The 16,339-nt window shown below is 37.1% G+C and overlaps 1 long non-coding RNA gene and 1 other non-coding gene across 2 annotated transcripts; both read left to right on the forward strand.

Annotated features, from left to right (window-relative positions):
* Window positions 1–1,088, forward strand: LOC127902437 (uncharacterized). The gene is made up of 2 exons (XR_008054733.1): window positions 1–349; window positions 444–1,088. It is a non-coding gene; the product is annotated as an uncharacterized LOC127902437 (long non-coding RNA).
* A 14,598-nt stretch (window positions 1,089–15,686) lies between these two features.
* Window positions 15,687–15,793, forward strand: LOC112495768 (small nucleolar RNA R71). Its single transcript, XR_003062100.1, has one exon. It is a non-coding gene; the product is annotated as a small nucleolar RNA R71 (small nucleolar RNA).
* Window positions 15,794–16,339: the final 546 nt, after the last annotated feature.

Consider the following 16,339-nt stretch of genomic DNA (forward strand, 5'->3'; position numbering starts at 1 on the left):
GTTGCCATGTCTAAAATTGGTAATAAAAAAAGAACCAGGCCAGCTAATTTACCCTTTGGGGATTCTTCCTCTTGAAAGCATAGTTTTGCTCCTCCTTCGACTCAATCTCAATCTTCGAAAGGCCCTTCAAACCAATCTATCCCTCATAGGAGAAAAACCATTACCATCTACCTTAGGAACACTTAAGCATGCTTAAGCTTTCTTGTTTGATGACTTGGCCCATTGGACTTTTCATTACAGCGAGCTTGAGCATGATCTTGCCAATCTGAACTCCTTGAAGAGGACATTTTCCTACCAGATATTCTTTGGAGGCAAACTGACTTAGAGGTCTTATTTTCCACTTTCACAGGTAATGCTTATAAAGTTAATTCCATGATTCCATTGAATTCGTTGTTATTTTTATTGACAAATTTTGATAAGTTTTCCTTGTTGGACATTAATAGGTTACTATAAGCATGATCCAAGGATACAACCTGTATCGTGATTTAGAAATTGAATGCTTTAGAGCTAGAAACGAGAAGAATATAGTTACAGGCATGATGATCTAAGGACTGAACTTGTTGAGAGATGAACCGTAAATCTAAGGTTGTGACCATGTTTGACATGTCGGTTGTTCAACTTGGTAACAGATGATGTGTCGATTATCTCGAGTAAGGAAGCCGTATGACAAAGTTGCTATGTTTGTTGTGTGAATAAGTTAAGCATATGATTCAAGACATGCATTACTTACTCAAAACGGCACATGAAGACAGCGTTTCTAAGATGATTGCAACATGTGTCCAAGAGCTAGTTTAAATGGCTAGTAAAGTTGTTGAAAGGCACGGGAAATTTCTGGGTTTGTTGCAAACCCAGTAACGTTGAACTGGCTTCTGGAGGTGTTTCTAGAAGCTATTTCGTGTTGTATATAAAACCTTGTTAACAAACCCAGTAACGTTGAACTGGCTTCTGGAGGTGTTTCTAGAAGCTATTTCGTGTTGCATATAAAACCTTGTGAGTTGTTATTGGCATTATTCTAGAGGGTGACAATTTCTCAGCTTCTTTTGTATCTTGTAAAGGCCATATTAGTAAAAGACTTGCTTTTCTTTTCACAGTGGATGTAGGTGACTTGGGTGGCGGAACCACTATAACTCTTTTGTGTCTTCTTCCTGATTTGGTTTCAGATTGTTTCAGTATCTGTTTCTTCATCAAGATTGGGTTGATTGTTAGCCATTCTTAGGTTACAGAGAATTTGAGTGGATCTTGGGGGATCAAGGTTGGATTTTTTTTTGTTTTGGTCCAACAAATTGGTATCAGAGCTTACACTACTTTCTTTAATCTTGGAAATGGGATCAACTAAGCTTGAGGTGGAGAAGTTCACAGATGAAAATGACTTTCACCTTTGGAGGCTCAAGATGAGAGCCCTGCTGGTACATCAAGGTTTAGATGAAGCTCTTGGTGAGTAATCATCTTCAAATAAGCCAAGAAAGGTTTCGGATGAGGATTTACCTGATGTGCTTGACAGAGCCCATAGTGCTATAATCCTGAGCCTTGGTGATGGGGTACTCAGAGAAGTTGGTGGTGAGAAAACAACTGCAGGGTTATGGAAGAAGCTTAAAGATTTGTAGACCAAGAAATCAATGGCTAAGAGATTAGCCACTAAGAAAAAACTGTATACTCTGCAAATGGAGGAAGGGTCTTCAATCTCAGACCACATTAATGCCTTCAATAAGATCATTCTTGATCTCGAAGACATAAATGTAAAGATTGAGGATGAGGATAAGACCGTGATTTTATTGTGTTCATTTCTCAGTTCCTATGAACATCTAGTAGACACACTTATATATGGGAGACAGGCCCTTACAATGGTAGATGTGAAGGAAACACTGAGCTCTAAAGCTGCTACAAAGAAAGAATCAAAAGAGGCTGAAGGTCTAATGGCAAGAGGAAGATCAGAAAAGAAAGAAAACAACAGGGGAAAACAGAAAAGATATAAATCCAGGCCTAAGAATAAGAAATGCTTAACATGCCACAAGGAAGGCCATTTCAAGAAAGATTGCCCTGACAGGAAAAATAAATCCAGAGATATGAAAGAAAAGACTGGGGATGCTACTGTTGCATCAGAAAGTATAGAATCTAATGGCTATGACTCAGCTGAGGTTCTCATTGTGACTAATGACCAAACCAGAAGTAAGTGGGTTCTAGATTCTGATTGCTCTTTTCACATGTGCCCTAATAAGAATCTATTTATTAACTATGAGTCCTATGATGGGGGAGTAGTAGTAATGGAGAATGATGCAATGTGTAAGGTAGTTGGGAGAGGCATAATAAGACTAAAAATGTTTGATGGCATCATTAGGGAATTGGTAGATGTGAGGTATGTACCTAACCTAAAAAGGAATTTAATTTCTCTAGGAATGCTTGATAAAATGGGCTGTTTTGTTAAGTTTGAATCTGACACCTTAAAGGTAATGAGAGGGTCTATAGTTTTAATGAAAGAGAGTTTGATCAATGGCCTGTACGTGCTTCAAGGTACTGTTATTATAGGGGATGTTGGGATCTCAAATCAGAATCTAGATAAAACCATATTGTGGCACTTGAGGTTAAGTCACATGAGTGAAAAAGGTTACAGAGAATTTGAGTAGATCTTGGGGGATCAAGATTGGATTTTTTCTGGTTCTGGTTTAAGAGAATTATCAAAACATGGAGTCATAGGTAGTGATAAGATAGAGACTTTGAGATTTTGTGAAAAATGTGTCCTAGGCAAGTCTTCAATAGTGAAATTTAGCACAGGGGTCCATAACTCAAAGGGTACTCTAGACTACATTCATGTTGATCTGTGGGGGCCTGTACAGACAACATCGTATTTCCTATCTCTCATAAATGATTTTTCTAGGATGGTTTGGGTTTATGTACTGAAAAATAAGGAAGATGTGTTTAAAAAATTCAAGAATTGGAAGACATTGGTTGAAACTCAAGCAAGTAGGAAAGTTAAAAAGGTTGAGGACTGACAATTGGTTGGAATTTTGCAAAAAGAGGTTTGAGGGTTTCTATGCTGAGCATGGCATTGTTAAACACAAAACAGTGAGACACACACCTTAGCAAAATGGATTAGCTGAGAGAATGAACAAAACTTTGGTTGATAAAGTAAGATGCGTGCTTATTCATTCAAAGTTGCCTATGACATTGTAGGTAGAAACACTATCCATTGCCTGCTACATAGTTAACATGAGTCCATATTCTGGAATCAACTTTAAAACTCCAATTGAGCTTTGGACTGGCAAACCAGCTGACTACTCAAACATGATGGTATTTGGATGCCCTGCATATGCTCACATTAAGCAAAGGAAGCTGGAACTTAGGGCTCTTAAAGGTGTGTTTTTGGGATATCCAGAAGAGGTGAAGGGATATAAGCTCTGGTGCACTGATTTGAAGTCTCCAAAAGCCATAATCAGTAGGGGTGTGGTCTTCAATGAGGTTGAAATGCTCAAACCATCAGAGTCATGAAATATGAAAACTAGCCACTATGAGAATAAGGATCAGAAGACTTATTTTGAGGTGGAGCAATCAATTCCAAGTGTAAAACAGAAAACCATTATTGAATCAGGATCTAAAGCTGGAAGGAATATTTCAGAATCAGAAGGTGAATCTGAAGAAGATCAAGGTGTTAAAAGTTATCAACTTGTGAGAGATAGGGAGAAGAGAATTACAAGGCCACCTAAGAAGTATGCATATGCAGACTTAATTGCATTTGCGTTGACAGCAGCACATAAACTTGACACAGATGAACCAAAGACATATTCAGAAGCTGTAAACAGAGATGATTTAGGAAAATGGAAGGCAGCTATGGATGAAGAGATGCAATCATTAATCAAAACCAAATTTGGATTTTGATAAAAAGACCACCAAACAAAAAAGTAGTTGGCTGTAAGTGGATCTACAAGATTAAAGAAGGAATCCCAGGTGTTGAGCCACAAAGGTAAAAAGCCAGGCTGGTTGCCAAGGGCTTCACATAAAAGGAAGGTATTGATTTTACTGAGATTTTTTCTCCAGTGGTAAGGCACTTTTCTTTGAGAATCTTGTTAGCCCTAGTAGTTGTAAATAACATGTATCTCAAGCAGATGGATGTTAAGACTACTTTTCTCCATAGTAAGTGTTGGTTAATTTTTTACTCAATTGCTATTGATGCCAATGTGCTAGTGTACACAACAAGTAATAAAGTGGTTAGTATTCAAGATCGTCTCTACAGGGATTGATGTTACTAGAAATACTACAACAATCACAATAGTGCAATGTACCTATATTTCAAGATGAACAAATTTAAAGTTGATTAGTACCAAAATTAACAATTGTAAAGAAATAAAACAATTAACTGTAAGGGAATAAAATAGATTAAATAAATCGCGTAAAAGAATCAAATGAGAATGAAGTAGTTGAATGATCAAACTCTCTTCATGGGTTGACTGCTTTTCATCAGATTACCACCAGTTGCTACAACAATTCCTACAGCACTGGGTAGAATTGTTTTGCATCCTCAGCTATCGCGTGTTGGACTTCTCATACCCTTAAGTATCCTAACAATGACCAGTTGCTATTCTACCTAAGGTATGGCATTATGAACAACTACTCTCTCTACCCTATACGGTGAATGCCTATGTCTAGTTCTTCACAAATCTTAACATCAAGTATAACCCTTATGGGATTCAAGATAGACTTAATCTAGAAAACTTAAATTAAGATCAAGTATTACTCTAATATTATCTACTAAGACAGGCCCTTTTGCGGCTCTATCTTAACTTAAACCTGTTAACATATATGTTTCCATAATATTGTTTTTGATGATAATAAACAAGAAGGGGGAGCAATTTGTGGAATCATTCTTTAAATACATGAAATGTTTGTCATCATCAAAAAGGGGGAGATTGTTAACATATATGTTTCTATAATGTTGATTTTGATGATAACAAACAAGATTAAGAATGATAAATCTTTTAAGCTCAAATTATTTTTTATACATTTTAAATAAATCATTATTTTTACATTATAAAGGTTTTATATTTAATGGAAAAATGATTTTATGAAATTGATTGTTTTTATTCTTTTTAAATAAATCATTATTTTCACATTATAAATGTTTCATATTTAATGGAAAAATGATTTTATGAAATTGGTTGTTTTTCAAAGTTTATGGTTTAATTGAAAGAATTTTGAAAACTTTGAAATAAACAAGTATTGCTTGAAATTTTGGAGAAGGACTTATTTGAAAAGTGTCATAGCATTTTAGGCTATACCATAATTTCATAAAGTTTTGGGATTAACAAAGCATTACATAGAAATTCTGAAATTGGACATATTTATAAAGTTTTATAACATTTTGGGCCGTAATATAGTTTTATAAAGTTTTAGGGTCAAACTATAAATTTAAAAAACATTTCACTGTAGCAGTTACTGTAGAAAACGGCGATCCGACATCTTGATAATGGCTCGCCGACATCTAACAGAATTGAAGATTAGCCTCTGGACCTAAACGGCGATCTGACAATTGTTATAAACGGCTCGTCGATATCTAACAGAACTGAAGATTAGCCTCTGGACCTAAACGGTGATCCGACATCTAGATAACGGTGATCCGACAATTTGAAAAATCAGCCCAACGGTCATATTGACCAGTCAATCGGCGATCCGACATCTAGTTAACGACGATCTGACAGTGTGCAGAAAGTCAATAACGGCTAGTTTTTAGCTCCATTTATAAATAAGCTCAATCCAATTCAAACAAAGAGAGATCCAAGAGTTATCATTGAGCTTGCCATTGAGCATAAAATTATTATTGAGCTTTGAACTTGTTTTTATTTCTTTGATTCACACATTGAGCATTCATTTGTAATCAAACACATTGTGTGAGAGAAAATTCATTTGTAATATTTATCCTTGAGAGGTTGTAAGTGTTGGAATACACTTGGGTTAGGAGATTGGCGATAATCTCTTGTTGTAAAGGTCCATTGACACCTTGGAAGTCAATTGTAAGCGTTTGAAGCCTTGGGAGGCTAGCTTAGTGAAATCCTCAAGCCCGGTGAGCTTGGAGGCGTGGACGTAGGCGGGGATTGCCGAACCACGTAAAAATCATTGTGTTTATTTTCTTTTCCCTTACTCTATTATATTGTGATTGATTTATTTGTTATTTCTTTAAATTAATTTTGGATTTGCATTGAGTTTTGTTTTAGAATTGAATAATTTTTAATATCCCAATTCACCCCTCTCTTGGGTTGCCTAGTTAGTATTTCAAAACCATTAAATGTGTGGTCAACTGAAATAACAGTTATAATAATATCTATTAGAGTAAAAAGTTACAACAATTTTATAGCAACTCATAAGAACAATAAAAAACCCATTTATATTGTTTGTCACTCAACTAGAAGCAAGTTTAGTTTATACTTTGGAAGAGAAAAACAAACAGCAAAATATTGGTCACGAAATACATCGACTCAATCAAAGAGTAAAGAAAAGAACATGTAGAGAACAATGATGGTTGAATCCAAATAACGTTGCTGGATTCTTTACTGATGCAGACTTGGTTCCCTTGAATTCTGATTGTTTTCTCCTTTTTTCTCTTGATTTTTCCAATGTTAATTCCTTGACACCGTTTTATGTGATGCGCGTCCTTTTTTATAACTGAAAACTAAGGTAAACAAGAGCTTAGGGCGCGCATGAGTCAGATTAGGAAACTGCAGATTGCAATTTTACAAATATCCTGCGCTAAATTTTCTCTGTCGTTGTTTCAAGATTGCTACAGCAATATGTGCTCCAGCAATGGCTATAGCACTGCATTGCTCCAGATTTTATTTCACTTCTTTTGTGGTCATATTCTTTCTCCTTTTTGCTAGCCTACTGCATCAGTATCCCTTCCATGAATTATAAGCTTATGAAAACCTACAATTATGCACATGTTTTGAGCACGAATTGCTTTAAATCAAGCAAAACTTATTAAGACTTAACTAAAATGAATGTTTATGGAAAACGTAACAAAAATGTAATAAAAACACATCATTTACTCTCTAAGTGATCTTGATTTAAGTCTAGAATTGCCGTAATAACTCTCATTTCATAGAGTTGTCACACCCTCAAACATAAATCGTTACTTGTTCTCAAGTAATGACAACATACTAACACTTCATGCACACAATCATGCAACAAACAACTTAGCTCTGTCATCAAATTTGCAAAGATTTTTCCACCCTCAGATTACAACCTTAATCATGCAATATAGCGATAGCAGTTCAGTCTTAGACTTAAGTTTCCTTTTGTCTAAAGTGTGTGTGTGCCACTTTGATCAAATTCCAGAGGTGCTATAATATTACACAAACATTGCATATAATTAAGAGGTAAAACAAAAATATATTCACATATGGGGGAGCAGAAATCACAAATTTACTCAAACTGTGCTACAATAATAATAATAATAAGTTTTTAGTTAAACCCTTCAATGCAACATTGAGCTCTTATGTGAATGCCTATCACTTATAATGACAATACCTAATTACTCACTCAAAGTACATGTCAGAGTTGCTGCAGCAACACATCCAGGATGTTATATCTAGGTCTTACCTTTGGACGCCTTTGACTCAAGGCTGAACATGGGGCTCATGAACAGATCAGGTTACTCAGTATCCTAGGCAGTGACCTCTTTATCTTTCATTCCTTCATCACAATTTTTTTTTATAAGTGCCGCAGCACTGCTCATAGCTCTTGTTGCCTTTGGACTCAAGTCTGCATATGGAGTGCATACTCAATCTTGGTTATTCAGCAACTTAAACCATTGGAGCAGAATTTATTTCACAACAGGCACAATTCAACAAAAAATTTCCCCCAAACTTGAGATTTTTTCTACTTTTTTTTTTGTTTTTCCTGGCTCTGCTACAACATTCTCATAAGACTCAACCAAAGTCTAAGTGTTGGGACAGAAGTTTAACCTCCATCTATAACTATCTCTACTTGGCTTTCTCATAAATACTGAATAACACTCAATTTATCTTCATTAGGTTTTCAAATCCATACACAAATATTAGATAATAGAGCTTCACACAACACAAACATAAACACACACATTCAGAACACAAAGAAACACAACCCCCCTAAACTTAAGTGGTGTTGTGTCCTCACAAGCACACAGAACAAAACCACATAACCAGACAAGTACATGTAGATTTAAATAGAAAATGAAAACTTAATGAAAGAAAAGTTTTTCAGAAATGAATAAAATGACTGGCAGGAAGGGAATACTCCCATGTGGTTTAGAGAATGCTGCAACGTGGTGTAGTGACTTCAGCGCTTTTTGGATGCACTTCGCAGCCTATCATTAGGGGATTCTTGTGGTGAGGCAGCTGGCAACGCCTTTTTCTTTTTCTGCAATGGGCTGGTTGGAGGAGTTACAATTGGGGCAACCTGCTTGGTTGAAGCAGATCTGGTTCTTTTTGGTTCTGGTGAGGCTGCTGCAACAACGCCTCCAGAAGTGCCTCCCTTTCTTTTGCTGGGTCCTTTAAGACTAGCACGAATAGGCTTGTTGGGAGTTTGCTGAGGAGGGGCTGGAGCTGAGGCATCAGTTGCATGTCCTTCAGCTGTGATGGCGACAATGATATCAAGTAGTTGCTTTGTCTCTGTGGGTGTACGAGTGACTCTGGTTGCTGCAACTTCCAGCTCTACATCAATTTGCTCGGTTTCATCATCAGGGGCAGGAGGGGTGATTACTTTTTCCTTGCCCTTTCTAGAAAGGATTGCAATATGAGGCTCCTCTACAGGCTCATCTTCTTCCTCCTCTTGTATGATGTGCTTTTTTCTGGACTTAGAAGAGGTCCTGACTGGGGGTTCCTCGTGTTCTTTCTCAGACTCTTCCTCTGCCCCTGTTGGTAAACTGTCAGTTGCAGACTTTACACCCTCTCCCTCAGGGTGTTCAGATCTATTTTAGCCTCTGCTTGCGGTTCGGCTGCCGCTTCTTCCTCTGGTTTATCTGTGTCAGTAGCTTCTTCAATGACTTCTACTGGAGCTTCTATAGTGTTGGTATCAAAATTGTACTGCTGGAGCAATGAATCAAGGAAATTTCGGTGGGTACTTTTCATAAATATGGAAAAGTGGTGTCGGTGGCTTTCCAGGTGCTACAAATAGCTCCAGGACCGATTGTTTTCCCTTTGTTGAGCTTCAGCACATTGAATGATGTTGGTGCTCAATACTTCATTCTCTGTTCTAACCCAATAGCTCATCTCGCTCCTGTTACAGCAACTGGTTCTGATGGGCCTCCAACAACTTCACCAGCAATTCTCTCGATGGTGCGTGTAGTAAGGGCATCATCATTCTTTGACATGCTCATCTTTTGCACCAAGACGAACTCCCGAGACCACACAGATACTGGTGATGAGCGAAGGAAATAGCAGGGTAGCTGCTTTGTGGCTTTTCACGGCACAATCCCGAATTTCTTTTTCAATAATGCTTCTCACATCTATGCGAAGCCCTCTAACATTAACATACAATAGTACCAACCTTTCTTGTGAAATAGTAGTGGTGTGTGTGGTTGGCATAAGTCTGGTTTTCAGAAATTTCACCCACACCTTAGCAATGGGTTTTAAATCTATCCTGTTAATTACACGCCCTCCCTTATTAGCCCAATATGCACCATCTACTATAAGTGTCGTGAAAATTTAGTTCCATCTTTACGGGGTTAATTTGTCAAGCAACTTAGCATACTCACAATTAATTTCAGCAGGTAAATTATAGAAAGCATTTATAACTCGAGAATCTAATGGAACAGGTGAATTTCTTACCTAAATGTTGTGCTGACCAGGGCTTACCAAATTGGCGTAAAATTCTTTCACTACTAGCAACACAGAGTCTCGAGGGTGGTTGTAAAACTCTAGCCACCCGCGCTTTGCTGCAACATTGTATAATGATTGCACAATTCCTGTGGGCTGAGGTGGGAACTGAAACCCTTTTTCTTCCAGAATCCTGCGCGGTTCAATGAATTTTTTATATTTTTCTTCCGCATGGTAACTTTGAAAGCATGAAGGATCCTTTAGTCGGTTGGCTATCTTTTTGTACCTTGGCATTGCTATAGCAGTAAGAATTCGATGGTAATATGCCCAAGAGTAAAATGAGAAGAAGAAGTTAAGAAGTATTGGAGTCGTGACTACGAAGGAGAGGGAAAATAGTGTCAGAGGTCACTAAGCACAGTAACTCCCTTATATAAGTGAAATTAAATGGAAACAAATCCGATAAAAAGAGATAAATTAGGGAAGAATATTTTTTAAATTCATTAAGCATATCCCATAAAAATAGGCAAGAGAAATTAGTGCATTAATTTTGGAGATATTCTTCCTCAATTTCCATCCACATATATCCACGCATCTATCACATATTATCTCTAACAGTAAGTGAGAGGCTCCATCTTTAAGTTACTGTAACGGTAATACTGGTTGCTGTAGCACCCAATTGTTTGTTCTAGCAACGGTTACATACTCTCTTCCAATAGCTACTGACACGTGGCTCGCTTCTGTAGTCTGTTAACAATACAACCCCAATTGTTAGTATGGAATCCATTTGCCACACACATTTCACTCGAGAAATTCAAAAATATAAAACCAATCCTAAATTAATCCTAAAAAATAAAACAAGAAAAATAAAAGTTAAAAAATCCTAAATAAGGGAAATAAAAATAAATAATAAAATAAAATAAAATAAAAGGAAAAGCATTTAACAAAACCAAGGAGGATCCCTCTCATTTGAAGTGACTGCCTCCGCAATGGGTTGCCTCCCATTGAGTGCTTGATTTAAGGTCCTTCAGCCTGACCTTACTTGAGTGCTCATAAACTTGGTTCTTTAAAGAGTAAGACCTCCTTTGAACAATCTACAGCTGAGTGTATGTAATGTTTAACTCTATGCCCATTGACTTTGAATTCTTGGCCTGTCTTTTCATCTAAGAGATCAACAGCTCCATGAGGATAAATTCTGAGCAGCTTGAAGGGTCCAGACCATCGAGATTTCAATTTTCTTGGAAATAGTCTTAGCCTCGTATTATGGAGCAGTACTAGTTGACCAGGTCTTAATTTCCTGTGTTGGATATGTTTGTCATGCCAGTGTTTTGTCCTCTCTTTATAAATTCTTGCATTTTGATATGAGAACAGTCGTAATTCATCAAGCTCACATAGTTGAAGTTTCCTTTGCTCTGCTGCAGCATGTATATCCCAATTTAATTGCTTCAGTGCCCAGTATGCTTTGTGCTCTAATTCGAGTGGCAAGTGGCAAGTTTTCCCATACACAATTCGGGAGGGAGACATGCCTAATGGTGTCTTGTATGTTGTTTTGTAAGCCTACATGGAGTTATGTAAACGCAAGGACCAATCCTTCCTTGATGGGTTCACCACTTTTTCTAAGATTTTCTTAATCTCTCTATTAGACACTTCTGCCTGGCCATTGGATTGTGGGTGATATGTTGTTGCTACTTTATGCCTGACTCCATATTTTACCATAGCGGCAGCAAATACTTTGTTGCAAAATTGAGTGCCCTTATCATTAATAATTGCTCATGGAGTGCCAAACTTGGAAAAAATATTTTTCTGAAGGAAGTTCACAACTACTCTAGCATCGTTGATAGGTAACGCTGTAGCTTCTACCCATTTACAGACATAGTCCACAGCAACCAGGATTTATAAGTTCCTAAAGGATGGTGAAAAATGACTCATAAAGTCTATTCCCCATATATAAAAAACCTCCACTTCCAGAATGTTTGTCAATGGCATTTCATGTCTTTGAGTTGTGTTTCCTGTCCTTTAACACCTGTCACAATATTTAGCAAACTCATAAGCATCTTCAAAAATAGAAGGCCAGTAATAACCTGATTGCAGAACCTTAGCAACTGTTCTGTGAACACCAAAATATCTTCCATATGCTGTAGCATGGCAGGATTCCAGTATGTGAGGATTTTCTTCCTCTGAGGCACATCTTCATATTACTTGATTTGAGCATAACTTATACAAATATGGGTCATCTCACTGGTAGCTTCCAACATCATGAAGAAATTTCTTTTCTGCTGAAACTTCAACTCAGGTGGTAGCAATCCACTCACTAAGTAGTTAGCAAAATCTGCATCCCATGGAGGTCCTAATTGCTGCAGCATTTGTGCTTGTTGTACTACTAATAGTTGTTCATCAAGAAAAGTTTCAGTGATGTCTTTTTTTCTCAATGTACTTGTGTCTGCTTCTAGCCTCGACATATGGTCTACTACTTGATTCTCAGTCCCCTTTCTATCTTTAATTTCCATATCAAACTCCTGAAGCAATAAGATCCATCTTATTAATCTCGATTTAGCATCCTTCTTTGAGATCAGGTACTTGATGGCTGCATGGTATGTGTATACTGTCACTTTAGTACCCACCAAATAAGCTCTAAATTTATCGAAAGCAAATACTACTGCTAGCAACTCTTTCTCTGTAGTGGTGTAATTAATCTGAGTTTAAGTAAGAGTTTTGCTGGCATAGTATATAGAGTGGAAAATCTTATCCTTTTTCTGCCCCAGCACTGCCCCAATAGAATGGTCACTAGCATCACACATCAGTTCAAATGGTAGAGTCCAATCTGGTGATATAACCACTAGTGCAGTGATCAAAGCTTTCTTTAATTCTCCAAAGGCTTAAAGACAATCTTTATCAAAATGAAAAGGGCTGTCATGTTTTAGCAATGAGCATAATAGTTTAGCTACCTTGGAAAAGTCTTTTATGAATCTTCTGTAAAATCCAGCATGACCCAAAAAACTTCTAATCCCCTTGATTGAGGTGGGAGGTGGCAGTTTATCTATCACTTCTATCTTTGTTTTATCTACCTCTATGCCCTTTTTGGACACCTTATAACCTAATATTATGCCTTCTTGCACCACGAAGTGGCATTTTTTCCAATTAAGTACTAAGTTACTCATCTCACATCTTTTAAGAACTTCTTCCAAGTTGTGTAAACAGTCAATATATGTTTCTCAAAAGACTGAGAAATCATCCATAAAGACTTTCAATGTTTGTTCCACCACATCTGAAAAATTAGACATCATACATTTCTAAAAAGTTGCTGGAGCATTGCATAAACCAAAAGGCATCCTTCTGAAGGAAAAAGTTCCATAAAGATAGGTAAATGTAGTCTTTTCCTGATCCTCTAGAGCTCTAGCAATTTGGTTGTAGCCTGAATACCAATGTAGGAAACAATAGTATTGTTTTCCAGCAAGTCCGTCCAACATCTGATCTATGAATGAAAATGGGAAGTGATCCTTCCGAGTGGCTTTGTTGAGCTTCCTGTAATCCATACATACCCTTTATCCAGTCACTGTTCTTGTGGGAATAAGTTCATTCTTCTCATTTTCCATCACTGTTATTCCTCCCTTCTTTAGAACACATTGAACTGGGCTTACCCATGAACTGTCAGATATCGGGTATATGATTCTAGCATCCAACCATTTGATGATTTTTTTCTTCACAACTTCCTTCATAATGGGGTTTAGCCTTCACTGTTTCTCCACTGAATTGCTGTAACAGTCTTCTAACAGAATTTTATGCATGCATATGGATGGGCTGATCCCTTTAATGTCTGCCATAGTCCATCCAATTATTTTTCTGTATTTCCCAAGCACATCTACCAGTCTCTGTTCTTGACCTGCATCCAAAGTAGATGAAATAATTACAAGTAGTATGTTGTTTTGACCAAGATAAACATATTTCAAATGTGAGGGTAACAATTTTAATTAAAAAATAGAAGGTGATTCAATAGAAGGTAAAGTTTTCTTTACTTCCCTGTCTGAAAGATTTAGATGTTCAACAAATCTGTTATGTCTGTTAGATTGCTTTCCTTCCATCCAATCTATCTGGTTTGCTGCAACATCTTCTTTTTCGAAGCTCTCAAATGTGGCAACTTTAATGATCTCATTATTGTAGTATTTGTCGATTCTGTCTGCTACAACAAAATCCATAACACTTAGGAAATTGTAATCTTTTGCCTCATCAGGGTTCTTCATAGCCTCTAATACATTGAATGTGACTTGTTGGTCATTCACCCTCATTGTTAGCTCTCCTTTTTGTACATTTATCATAGTCTTCCGGATTGCTAGGAAAGGTCTTCCAAGTATAATGGGTACCTCTTTATCAGCCTCAAAGTCTAATACAATGAAGTCCACTGGAAAGATGAATTTGTCAACCTTCAGCAGTACATCTTCAATTTTTCCCTCAGGATATGCATGAGATCTATCAGCTAATTTCAGAGTGACTGTTGTTGGCTTGTATTCTCCTACTCCCAACTACTTAAATACAGATAATGGCATCAGATTAATACTGCCTCCCAAATTACATAGTGCTCTGCCATTGTACCTAGTTCCAATGGAACATGATATTGTGAAGCTTTCTGGATCTTTCAATTTTTGAGGAATTTTACTTTGGAGCATGTGACTGCTTTCATGTGTTAAAGCAACTGTTTCAAATTCTCCCAACCTTCTCTTTCTTGCCAAGATATCTTTTAGAAATTTCACATAATTAGGCATTTGCTCCAATGCTTCCACAAAAAGTATGTTGATGTGTAATTGCTTCAGCACTTCTAGGAATTTGCTAAACTGCTTGTCTTGTTTTTGCTTCTGGAATCTCTATGGGAAAGGAGGTGGATGCCTAAATTACTGGGTAGCTTCAGGAGGTACCAATCTCTGCTCATTTAGTTTATTATAAGTTGTTGCCATTGGTGTTGCAACTTCTTCTTCAGCATTTATTGGTTGATTTCCTTCCATAGTTGCTGCAGCGGAACCACTAACACCAGTATCTTGATGGCTGGGTTGCTATAACATGCTCTCATCTTGAAGTGGTTCTTGTGAGGATTTAAATTCTAACATTTTTTTACTCACTTCAACAAGGATATCAATATTCTTTTCCGATCTTAAGTTGATTACTTTGCAATGTTCCTTTCCTTCTCTTCTTGGATTTTCTGTGTTGCTGGGCAAACTTCCCTGAGATCTGCTACTCATTGCTATGGCAAGCTGACCAATTTGGTTTTCTAGGTTTCTTAGAGATACAGCTTGACTTTGCACAATTACTTCATTCTTCGCAATGTATTCCTTAATCAGTATTTCTAATGAAATGAGAGGATTATGACTGGTGTATTTTTTCCCTTGATTCTGCTGATGAAAACCAGGTGGTTGAATATTTCTGTTTTGTCCTCTCAATGTTGGAACATTTTGATTTTGATTACTTCATGAGAAATTTGGGTGTTGCTTCCATCCAGGGTTGTAAGTATTTGAGTACGTGTTGCTTTGAGACTGTCGGTTGAAATTACCCACATAATTTACTAATGTTGGATTTCCAGGACAGTTATCAAATTCATGTTCTTCACCACAATACATACAAGACAGTTTAGCAACTTGCTTTACTACTGCTGGAGCAGAAGTCATGGCTTTCCCAATGTTAGTCAATGTTGTTACTTGTGCTGATAATGCTATAATTGCATCAATATTATGTACCCCCGCTGCTCCTCTTGTTGCTGGCTGTCTAGTTGATGGCCACTGATAATTATTGTTGGCAATTCTCTCCAAAATTTCATAAGCTTCAGTGTAATATTTAGATAACAAAGCTCCATTTGTTAAAGCATCAACCATCAATCTTGTAATTGGATTTAACCTATTGTAGAAGGTTTCCAACTGTACGCAACAAGGAATGCCATGATGAGGACATCTTCTGAGCAGTTCTTTAAATCTCTCCCAGACCTCATACAAACTGTCATCTTCAAGTTGATGAAAGGAAGTGATCTCATTCTGCAATTTTGCATTCTTGGTTAGTGGAAAATATTTCATTAAGAATTTATCAGCCAATTCATTCCATGTTGTGATGGAATCAGATGGTAATGAGTTCAACCATGTTCTTGCTCGATCTCTTAAGAAATAAGGAAAAAGCCTTAATCTTAAAGTATCTTGTGTTGCTCCAGCAATTTTAAAAGCATCACTCACTTCTAAGAATAACTTAAGATGGAGGTGAGGATCTTCAGTTGGTAGTCTATTGAATTGACCCACTGTTTGCAACATTTGAAACATCACTAGCTTCAGTTCAAAGTTTGCGGCTTCCACTTCAGGTCTGACTATTTCAGGATGTACAACTTGAGGAGTTAACACAGCATAATTTTTGATAGCTCTGTCTCTGTCATCTGCCATGTAAATGATATTGTTATTGCCTAGCTGTCTCTGATTAACATGCTCATTCTGCCTCTCTTGAATGTTGACAGGTTGTAGTGGCTCATAAGGGTCCAAGTTTCCCACATCGTGCAAATTATCCATGTCTGAAACAGTTTTTGAATTTTTTTGTTTCCTTCGTAG

Source organism: Citrus sinensis, chromosome 1, assembly GCF_022201045.2.
Source record: "Citrus sinensis cultivar Valencia sweet orange chromosome 1, DVS_A1.0, whole genome shotgun sequence".
Taxonomy (NCBI): domain Eukaryota; kingdom Viridiplantae; phylum Streptophyta; class Magnoliopsida; order Sapindales; family Rutaceae; genus Citrus; species Citrus sinensis.